Source organism: Lycium barbarum, chromosome 8 (genome assembly GCF_019175385.1).
Source record: "Lycium barbarum isolate Lr01 chromosome 8, ASM1917538v2, whole genome shotgun sequence".
Taxonomy (NCBI): domain Eukaryota; kingdom Viridiplantae; phylum Streptophyta; class Magnoliopsida; order Solanales; family Solanaceae; genus Lycium; species Lycium barbarum.
Window position 1 is genome coordinate 124,709,984 of NC_083344.1, and position 12,361 is coordinate 124,722,344.

Genomic DNA, 12,361 nt, shown 5'->3' on the forward strand with positions numbered 1-12,361 from the left:
TATGTACGGCCATATGTTTATTCCATGAATTTCCAACAAGAAACATAAATGATCAACTTGGTTAAATTTACTCAATGAAGTATTATGCTAATTAGATGTTTGGTGTCTAATTGGTCTTTTACAAAAACAAAAAAGGATAGATTAGCAAACCAAAAAAATAACATATGATACTCATAACTCCGACGACTTGGACATTGGTGTTTTCTTAATTAGTATAGACTCCAACCAATTAATGTGCTTTATCCAAAATGAAAGATCATATTAGTGACACAGTGACACTCACACTATATATTGTTTACATAATAAACTTCCTATTACTTTATTTTATCTTTAAGGAAAATTAGTTTTGATGCTATTTAGTGACACTCACACTATATATTGTTTACATAATAAACTTCCTATTACTTCATTTTATCTTAAGGAAAACCTTAATTTTGATGCTATTCGGTGACACTCACACTATATTGTTTACGTAATAAGAGGATATATGTAAAACTAATCACTAGTAGTGGTGGCCAAATTTTCACTAAATGATTAAAATATAAAAAGGTAAACACTTGACGAAACTAAGAGGATATAGCATCTATTACATATACAAAAAATAATTTTGACATTTATATATAGTCATGTAATTTACCTGGGAAGGGGTTCGATTGATTGAATCCCCTTGCGCCCCTGACTCCGAACTTATTAACTACGTGATTATGATTTTTTTTCCATTGATTATGAATTTATGTTATTGATAATTTGATATACGGAAAAGGGCCAAATATACCCCTGGACTATTGGAAAAGGGCCAAATATACCCCTTGTTATACTTTGGGTCCAAATATACTCCTGCTGTTATACTATTGACTCAAATATACCCTTCTTCCGTTAAAGTTGTCCATCTTGGACATCTTTTCCTATGTGGTAGTGACATTTGATGAGGTGTATGTCACGTGGCATTGCCACCTCATCACCCCTAACCCATTTTACTCCTCCCCTATTTCGCCACTAAAAATCTTCACCCCTCCACCAACATTGTCACCATCCTACCAGATTCTCCGCTATTTACTCTCTAACCTCTTCCGGATATATTATCTTTCACTTTCTTTTTCATTTCCAGTCCTTTTATAAATTCATATCCAAAGAACACCCAATTAGTTCAGTAGCAATGGCAGCAAAAGTTGCGGAAACCTTTAAACCATCACACCATCTGCAACCCAAAACCAATAACAAGAGTTTGCTTTTCATGTGCAGCCAATGCCAAAAATGTCATAAAACACCTCAAATCCTCCAAAATAATTCGTTGTACTTTCGGACTAGATTTTGCATACCCAAAACTCCAAGAAATGGTAAGAGTAAGAAAAAATAATAACAAATGTACCCAGAAAAAAAAAAGATTAAAAAATTATATTTAAAGAACTTTTAGTTCCAAATTTATAGTAGGAGATATTGTGTACCCATTTTGGTGGCGCAGGGGCTGAAAATTTTTAGAGGTGGAAAAGGGGAGGAGTAAAATGAGTTAGGAGTGATGAAGTGACAATACCACGTGGCATCCACCTCATCAAATGTCAATGCCACGTAGGATAGGATGTCCAAGGTGGGCAACTTTAACGGAGAAAGGGTATATTTGAGCCAATAGTATAACGACAAAAGTATATTTAGATCCAAAGTATAACGAGGAGTATATTTAGCCCTTTTTCAAAAGTACAGGGGTATATTTGGCCCTTTTCCGTTTGATATATAATAAACTGCTAACGTCAAGCTTTGGTTCTGTGACATGACATGTATATACACTTTGTTATTAGGCAACTTTTATTACCTTTTCTGTCTCCGTTACTTCAGCACATTATGACAACATTATGACAATGTGAAATGCTTAAATCGTATGTGTACGTACACAAAAACCTTATCAGACAAAGAACTATAGAAATGTCTTGGTCGGAGTAACAAAATTCATCATGATACACACACAATAAGATGTACATTAACCAATGTCCAAATACGATTTTTTTTTCTCGATCGTCAGTCTTAATAAGTGATTTTCATAATTAATACCTGTGTCTAGTAGGGGAGAGTTTTTCTTTGTCGGTTGAGTCGAGGCTCGTCATGCCCAATTGTGATGGGCAAAACCTTTGATTTTCCTTATCCTAGCTCTATAATCAAACCATCTTCCTCAGTCCCTAAAAACCCTCCGAAGGCCTAGCCCACATTCTCCACTTGTCGCTTTGGTCACTTCTAACCGTGTTCGAGCAATGAACTATATACACTCATTCATAGTGATTCATTATGTTACGTTCTAGATCTTTTGCTTTTTTAACGTGATAAAAGGTGGATGCCAATATATTCTTCAAGTCTTAACGTAATAATTACATTTAAGAAAAAGCGAGAGTGTCTGAGTCAGAAAATGACATAAATGAAAAATCTACGATTATAATCACGAGATAAGAGAATAATTCCATTCAAGTTATACACAAGGTGTAATGCGCTTTACACATTAAAACAACGTATAATGCAAGTTTAAGTACTTTCAAACAAGTAGTGACTAACTAACTCGGCTTAAACAATTGTGAGACCCGAAAATATGTACGCACTTCTAATCACAAGACAAAGGAAATATAATTGAAGTTATCACCTTTTTTAAAAAAAAAAAAAAAAAACATTACATTTCCTCTTCAATTTTATGGAGTATATTACAACATCTGTACGCAGTATGTAAATATGACGTACCAAGTCGACCGCAATGTAAACACTGACCAAAAAAAAAAAAAAACTCTCAAACAATATTAGTAGAAGACAATACTTCCATCATTATTATAGCCAAAGGCCAAATACATAAAACATGTTCAACAAGTTCTTCCCAAATTACACAACATTTATTAATACATAAACACATGTTCAACAAAGTTACAAATAGGATTGGAATAAATCCTGCTTGCCCTTGAGATTAATTTTTCTAACTATAACTTCCTCGAGCTCATGAAGAGAGACTCGAAGGGAAGTGAAAATGCCAAAGGATACAAGTTGCCCTTCATAACTAGAAAATCACCATAAAAGAAAATGGCAATTTCCTTACCGTGGGACTACAGCAGCAGCTCCTCCAGAAGAACGTTCCTTTGAGCTCGATCGGCCACTCTTTTCATTTACTATCGAGAACTGAATTCGTGGAAATAGAGAGTCCGAAGCTGCCCGCCACCCTTTTTGCTACCATGAGTAGGTGGCAAAAGGGTGGCTGCTCATCAATAGCTCAAACACAAAGGAACAGTCTAAAGAGAGGGTGGAATGGAGGGTTTGGTTAGGAAGGGTTGGCTTGTTGTTTATAGAGGCATGTGGACATCACGGTGTTGTTACTAGCAAAAGAAAAGTTTCTTATCGGTGTTTATATCAAATCATAGTTACTTTATGGTAAAATGATAAATTTAGGCGAGATTATATATGTGCTTATTAATTAACTACAAATTTTTGATAATAAATATCGAGTGTGAGCAAAGGCAAATGTAGCGTTGCGCTACCGGGTTGATCTGAACTCAATATTGTTAGTGCAGAACATAAATTTATGTGTAAAGATTCACTAATATTACAACAAATAACAGATCTGAATATGTGAGTAAATCTTTTTCTTATTTTTGTTGGTCATGTGGGCAACAAAAGGGTGAATTGACTTGAGTGAATGTGTGTGGTCACTTTTGGGTAAAGTAAGAGCATAAGAAAGCAAGTTAAGCATCTTCCAAAGGATATGCCATTGGCACATCCACTGCTCCAAATCACAAGTCTGATTTCTTCTAATTATAGTTAATATATTGCCACCCTTTGCTTTTCCTAAATCCCAACTACTACGATATTAATTAATTGAATCTAATTTATATGTATTAACAGTATAAAGATTTTTTTTGCACAAGCAGTTTTAATTTGCTGTAATAGGTTATTTACCTTATTTTTCAAGTTATTAATTTCACTTATTATAATTTTCATTTATTACTTTTTTAGTGATATGATAATGTAAAGTTTCTTTAATACCGTCAAGGTGAAAATCATTTCCACCACCAATAATGCTTTAAAAATCAAACTCCCCCCTCAACTTTGAATAATAGACATTCTCTCCCCTTTATCATAATTGACTTTTTTAAATGTCTATTTACCCCTTACATTATCAACTTTTGTCTTCTTTTTTTACTTCTTAAAATCATGATATTTTTCTCTTTTTTTTTAGTCTATAAAACAAGCTTCCCATAAAAAATAAATGTATTATCTTCTGCGAGAAGAAAAAAGTGAGAAATGCTAATTGAGTATATAAATTAATGGTTTTTTATAATGAAATAAATTAGCAAAATAAAAAATAATAATTTTATTAATAATTATCAAAACTCTAATATCTATTTATACAAGTGAAAATAATAAGTAATAATAACTTTATAAATATATTTCAATGCAGGTAATACAAAAAATATTAATAAAATTGAGACAATTAATATTTTTAAAATTATTTATTTATATTGTAAATGAGTTTTAAATTATAATTTAAGAAATATTCCACTAATGACAACCAAAACTTGTTTATTTTTATAGACAATAGAGAATAAGAGAGAAGTGAAACTTAAATATACATACACATTCATATAAAAACATATATACATACTTAATACATATAATATTGAAATAACAATCTTAAATATACCATTAGATTTTGTGACAAATTCATAAAGGTATTATTCTACTTAAAATGTTAATGAACTTAAATAAGAATCTATAAATACCTTTGTAAAAAAATAAATAGAGTATATATAATATAAAAAATATATTACATAAATGGAGGATTGATAATAACAAGGGTGAAATAGACATTTTATAGGATAAAGGGGGGAGAATGTCTATTGTTCAAAGTTGAGGGGGAGTTTGATTTTTAAAGCAAAATTTGGGGGTGAATGATTTTGACCCATATGTGAATGATTTTGACCCATACTGTCAATGTGTATAGAAGTTATAAGACTGATCTAGTTAATTAAAACACAAGGAGTACCACAGTATAAATTATAGTAGCTGATGAAATCATCATGCACGTGGCAATCTTTAATTTGAGAAGTACTGTTATGTAACAACCAAAGAGTGTATATTTTTTCTTTTTCTGGCAAAGTTCAGTTCTTTTTCATTTTCCCCCAAATATGCTACATGTTTGATTAGTAGTATACTACTATATATTATACTATCAATTGAACTTCAAAGCCAAAATATTATATATTAACATTGTTTATGTTTATGCTTCATTTTTCAATTTTGCGACATATAGTCTTCCCAGATGAGCTACCCATAACTGAGATCTAATTATTAATTTTATTCTGTAATTTATTTTTTATCTGAATAAAATATTATTGCTCTCTCAGGTGACATAAGCAGTATAAATTACGTAAGTAAAGGTTGTTGGTGCATTGATTAATTTGATTGCGTAATGCTTTTATTGAGGAAGATCGTGATCTTGTATAGATCGATGACTCATGTTCTACCCAATGGTTAATTGGTGAGAAGTTCTTCTATATTATATCCTCTTTATAATGGATTTCATTTCAAAATCTCACAATTTTTTTGTTAGTCTGATGACATGTGCGGAAAATAAAGCAGGCCTAGTAAAGGAAGCAGCAAAGAACGAAAGTTTTTGGAAATTTCGTATATCTGACCTTTCCTCCTGTATTTGCTTATGATTCTGTTAGGGCAGATGCAGACAACTTGAAGGGCATACTGCCTATTTTTTTTTAATGATCATAGTGTCTGGATCTGCTTACGCACATCTCGATTAATTCTACGTGTACCTGCTACCTCTCACCTGCACAGGTAGCGGGTAACTCTATCAACCAACGCTTGGACAAATTGGAAGAAACCACCTAGTTTTTTTTTTTTTTTTTTTGTCTCCGCAGAGAATTGAATTTGAATGTCTTGTTTATCACCCACTTCATTGACCTTGGGTACAAGGAATATAATGTCCATGATTACCCTTTATTTTGAAACGACAAATGTTAATTTAATTATAATATTATCTTCTGGAAAAAGTATATACCGAGCCCCAGGCCACAAGTAGGGTATGAAGTCTATATTTTTACTTGGTATTCTTTAGTTCTTTGATCTTTAAGAATCAATTTATTTTTAGAAAAATTAAAACATACAAAAGGATCAGTTTTGGCAAACTGAACAGGGCTGTCGAGCTCAAGTTTCGTGAAGTTGATGACATATGAAAGTTAGCTTTTAGAGCACAATACTTGATGTGCCTTTTTTCATTTGTCATCTAACATCTACTATATTTTTTTTTTTGTTTTTACCCCTTTCGTTTCTTGGTGTTAGGTCATTTGAGATTTTAAATTAGATGACCATAAGTAGGGGTGTTCATGGGTCGGTTTTGGGTTACAACCAAAACCAAACCAATCTAGTCGATTTTTAAAATTATTAAAACCAAACCAAACTAAATATAATACATATCCATCGGTTTGGTTGTAGTTGGTTTGGGTTGGTTTTTCTGTTTTTAAGAAAATTAATGGTATTTCTCTCTTTCATGTTTTTTCCTTACAATTAAGATAGAATTTTCTATCATTTTCCAACTTATAATCCGTTATTACCCTTTTATTATGGTAGCTATAGTTTCTTGCATTATGGAGAAAATGTCTTAGGATTTATGATTTTAATTAAGTGAATAAAGTTTATAAGAAATACAAAAAATAAATCTAGGTAAATCTCATATAGTTGTTTCTTTGAATAAATGAGTTTGAATACATACGGGTTTCTTTTTTTAAAATCGGCTTAAGGTATAAAGTTCATTAGCCTATTAAAGATAAATAAAATTTTGCTTAAAAGGTATATAAATTATTTAAAAGTATTTATAAAAATTAATATATTGTACATATATAATTATAAACATTAGGCTTAAGTAACTAAAACGCCCCCGAACTTGGCACGAATTGCAACTTTCCGGGGGTGGTGAGGATTTCATGGTCCGATGACAATCCGGGAAGGAGATTTTAGGGTTGTCAAAATTACAAGGTATGTAATTTATGTTTTTAGTATCTCAATTTTAGTATGATTTTGCTGGGTTTGTTTAATTTAGTCACTGATTTACATCTAATTTTACCGGTTTGTCACTAATTTTCGTTCACTTTTTATAGGTGAAAGGTCGAAGTTCTTGCAAATTATTCGATTGGTATGAACCACCATTTCTGGAGCAAGCTAATGTTGTTATTTGGGGTTTGTTGAAGAAGAAAGACAAATATGAGCAAGAGTTGAAGTGGTCAAAAACATTGAAGATTTGTCTATGTATTAGTGTCCTATGTAATTTGATGTTTTATCTTGGTTCTGGTAGTAGTACTAATTAGGTTGAAGTGAAGTTGTACTTAGATGATTAACAATGGTTGTAGTACTAATTAGGTTGAAGTGAAGTTCTATTTAAATGATTAACAATGTAATCTAATTTTGGTTAGCATATTGAATATGATTATGATGACTTTGTGAAGCAATACGTTATACCATCTGGTTAGTAATGGTTAGCCTATTCAACATGCTAACCAACAACATTCATACCATATGGACACTATCAAAATCTGGGATGAAAAATCTGGACAATAAACATTGACCATTTCAATGCAACCCTGGACAAAACACTAACATTCAATGGAAAATCTAGACAGAAAATAGCAACTACCATTCAATGAAAATCTGGACAATAAGCATTGACCATTTCAATGCAAACCTGAACAAAACACCAACTAACATTCAATGCAAAATATGGACAATATAAACCAGTAACCAGTACCATTTCACATCAAAATCTGGTCAGAAATATCAACTACTATTCAATGTAAAACCTTGACATAAAATACCAAGTACCATTCAATGAAAATCTGGACAATAAACCAATACCATTTAATACCAAATCGAGGTCATTGTCATATGCAAAATAACTGGACAGTAGCACTAACTGTCACCAAAAACTACCAAGCTACATTGTTTGCTTACATATCCAAGTTTCACCAAAATAGCTAGCTTAAACATAGAAATATCATACTACTTCATTGGAGATTTTCCTTTTCTTGATCTTGTTTGAACTCCAAGAGCCTTTGATCTTGTTTGGATTCTATGATTAGCACTTTGCACTTGGAGTTGTCTTTGTGTAACTGCTTTTGTTCCTTTCCACTTCAATCCTTTGCTGGGTTTGTATCCAATATCACCTGTGACCAAGGCTGAATTCATTGCCTTAGGAGTGGACACCAACCTGCTGCTAGGCATTCCTTGCTGCAATTTAAATTGGTTAGTGCCATAAAATGGCTATAAATAATAACAATAACTTTGGTGATTGAGAAACACTTACATCAACACATTTGTATCCAGACTCAGACACAAATACACCCTGTCCAACAACCCTTGGCCTCTTGTACTTAGTCCTGCCCCCTCCCATGCTTGTAGATGCATCTTGAGTGTCATGAACACTACTTTTTCTTGTACTTCCAGTTGATGACTGCTGGGAAGCATTAACCTAAAATATAATAAGTTAATATTTGACTAATTAATGGTAAGCAAAGTAATGTGTATTACAGTTACCTTTGTAGTTGCTTTAGGCCTTGGAGGGACTGGTGGCTTTGTGTATTTCCTCTTGGTAGTTGCTGGAGTAGTTGGTGGAGCAGTTGCTGGTGTAGTTAGAGGAGCAGTTGCTCGTGTATTTGGTGCTCTTATTGATCCTGCTGCTTTTGGTAGCCTTGAGTATTTCCTCTTGGAAGTTGCATCAGCAGTTGGTGGCCTTGAGTATTTGCTCTTGGAAGTTGCTGATGCAGTTGGTGGCACTGAGTATTTCCTCCTAGAAGGGGCAGAAGTTGTCGCTGATGCAGTTGGAGGCCTTGAAGGACAACTTCTTATGTTATGTGTACTAGACTTGCAACAAGAGCATATCATGGCTATCCCTCTTTTTGTCAACTTTCCAGCCCTTCTCACTTCTCCTATCTCCTTTCTTCTGCACTTCCTTGGCCTGCCAGGCATTTTTTTGACTTCCGGAGGCTCTATCTTTGGGTTTGTACTGTCTAGCCACATAATCATGCTTGGAACAGGCTGTATGAAGTAAGAATAAGCCCTTAAATAGGTCTCTTGTCTGTACCAATGTACAATATTCTCACTTGGATCAATTCTCCTATAGTGCATAGCTGCTATGGCATGTGCACAAGGGATACCTTTTAGTTGCCATGACCTGCAACTGCAATACTCTCTTGCCAGTTGAACAATATGAGTACCTAACCCCTCTTTGATTTCAAAGCCACAGTCTCCATTCCAGTCATGAAGTGTACAGTTCATTGACCTCTCAACATTAGCATTGAACACTTTCAATTCCATTGGTGATATCCCATCAACCCAAGTTTCAGAAAATGCCCTCATCTTAGCTATCCTATTCATCACCTTGATTCTAATTTCTTCTAACATTGACACAATTGTCTTGTGTCTAGCTGACAGTATCCAAGCATTAAAAGATTCTGACATATTGTTGTCCACACTATCATATTTTGAAAATTCTTTGAAATACACTTTGCACCACCTTTCTTTGTTGTATGAAATAAGGTCTTCAATAATACCCCTACCCAACTGATCTAACTCATTCAGCCTGTTTTTCAGTTCTGCCTCAAATGTTGACCTAACACATTTCCAGAATTTTTTCCTCCTCTCAATACCTCTCCAATTTTGGGCCCAGTTAGACAGAATGTGTCTAGCACACATTATGTGCTCACAAGCAGGAAGTACTTCTTCAACAGCACTAACCAGACCCTGTAAAAACATAGAAAAATCAGAAAATAGAACATAATGCCTAAATAGAAAACAAATAATGAAAAAAAGGTACCTTTTGCATGTCACTAAGTATAGTGACCTCAGTTCCATCTCCAAGTTGCAAGTCATCCTGGAGGATTCTCATAAACCATCTTCATGTATCCTTTGTCTCAGTTCCAGTAACAGCCCATGCTATTGGAAACATTTGATTGTTTCCATCTTTAGCAACTGCTACAAGTAACTGGCCCTTGCAAATACCCTTCAGAAAACAACCATCTAGGCCTATACACCTTCTACAACCTCCCATGAATCCCAATTTCATTGGAACAAAACAAATATAGAAATTTTTGAATTCTTTCTTACCATCTTCCTTGTCTATTACATTCACAACACATGTGCTGCCAGGATTAGTTTGTAGCAGCACATCCCTGTAGTCAAAGAGTCTACCAAACTCAGCAATATGATCTCCCATGACTTCTCTCAAAACAATCTTCCTTGTTTTCAAACAGACAGATTTCCCAACATAAATACCAAAATCTTTCCTAACCAAGTCTTGTACTTCCCACCCTTTAATTGTAGGTTGGGAAGTGATTCTCTCCTTATAATGCTTGGACAGAAATTTAAAATTGCAAAGGAAGTTGATGTTGGTCCTATGGCATTTGCGTCTAGGATTGTAGGTCTTGACTGTGAAGTTTGTACTCCTACTTTCCTTGCTAGCATATATCATCCAAGGACAACCTTCTTTGCACTTCACCCTAACCCTTCTTGTGTCATTCTTCTTCTTGTCCAGCTGGACACCTTTCTTTAGAGCATATTTGGTCAAAGCTTCTCTGAATTCTTTGACATTTTGAAATACTTGACCAACCTGCCAAATGACTTTCTCACAATATGGATCATACACAACCCTATTTTTCTTTCTCTTTGCCCTCAATTCAGTCCCTCCTTCAACTTGTTCATCATCACTAACATCTTCACCCTCAGATTCAGAAGCAAAACTATCTACATCTGAATGAGTCATAATATGGCTCATCATCATCACCTCCCAAATAACCCCTTAGATTTGTTCTCACACTATCAATGTCTTCATAACCTTCATCCACTCCAGCCTCACCTAAAAACCCATCTGGTCTATCCTTAGCAGCCCTAGCAGTTTTTTTTTTTTTTTTTTTTTTGTATTCTCTTAAATCTTCTCTCACCACCCTAAGTTCTTCATGAACATCACTCCCATAATCATCAGACAGTTCAGAATCAGACCCATTTACTGCATCTTCTTCCTCAGAATTGTCTACATCACCAGTGGGATTCTCAGCAGCAAAATCACTACTAGCAAAGGCACCACTAGTATTTGCTTCAGCCCCTTCAACACAGTTTGGAGAAGAAGGATTTTCTAGATCTAGACTTGTAGTTGGTGTTGTATTAACTAGTGGTGGATAGGGAATAAATAAACTGGCAGATTCCCTATCCCCACTTGGCTTTGATAAATTATCACCAGCCCCACCAATCACATGCTGGCTGACAGGCCCCACATCCTCAAAAGAAGAGTCATTGCACACATAAATCTCAATTGTATCCCCATCATTCAACAGTACTCCTAGGTCTAATAAATCCCTGTCTGATGTTAATTTTACCAAAGCACCCCCCTTAGGTGCAATATAAGTGGTCCCTAAATTAATCACCCCAAATTCTTTAGCAAGATCTACTAGCTCAGGAATAGACAAATGATCAAAATAAATGTTAAAAGAATGTTCTGTCCTACCCCCAACAAAAGTAGGCCCCACTTCACTCACCAATATACCACCAATTTTCCATCTAAAATGAAAGTACTTAGTAGCCATTCCTCAACCTACAGAGGTTTTAATAATTCAAAAACTCAGCCAAACAATGAATTACATCTATAACTTATACTAATTACCATAAACATTAGGCTAGCCTAAACATTAACAATAAATCACAGAAAATGAAAAGTAACAGAAAACAGTAAATAACAAAAAACAAACATGCTGGCATAAAGAAAAAGACATCACCTTTACATAGAATAATCCTTCACCTAACTTCAATATAACCAAAACACCCTAAAATTTTCAATTATTACAGAAAGACCTAAACATACCAATCAGAAAAGCCCTAAAAGATTTCAGTTTTTACAAGAATACATAAGCACGTGCTATCATAGGACAAATAAAATAAAAAGAAAAGAGCCCCTAATTTTTCAGGTAATTAAAAAAATACGAAAAGACATGCATGCACAAAATCAAGTCTTTAACGATGAATTTCAGTAGCCATAAACTCATATTCTTTATAACTAGAAGCATTATCAAGCATTTCAGAAGACAAACATGTTTGAAGAAACCCTAATCGGAACCCTAATAGACTTTAAGAAACCTTAATCGGACAACTGAAACCACGATCGATCGGAGCAGATAAAATCACTAACCTTTGAAGAAGACAACTGAAACCACGATCGATCGGAGCAGATAAAGTGATTGACCAAAAGAAACCCACCAAAACAGCTGCAACGAACACTAATCGATGAACTTGAACACTTAATACACCCAAGAATCGACAAAATGTGACCCTAACAACTAGTGTTTAGCGAGAT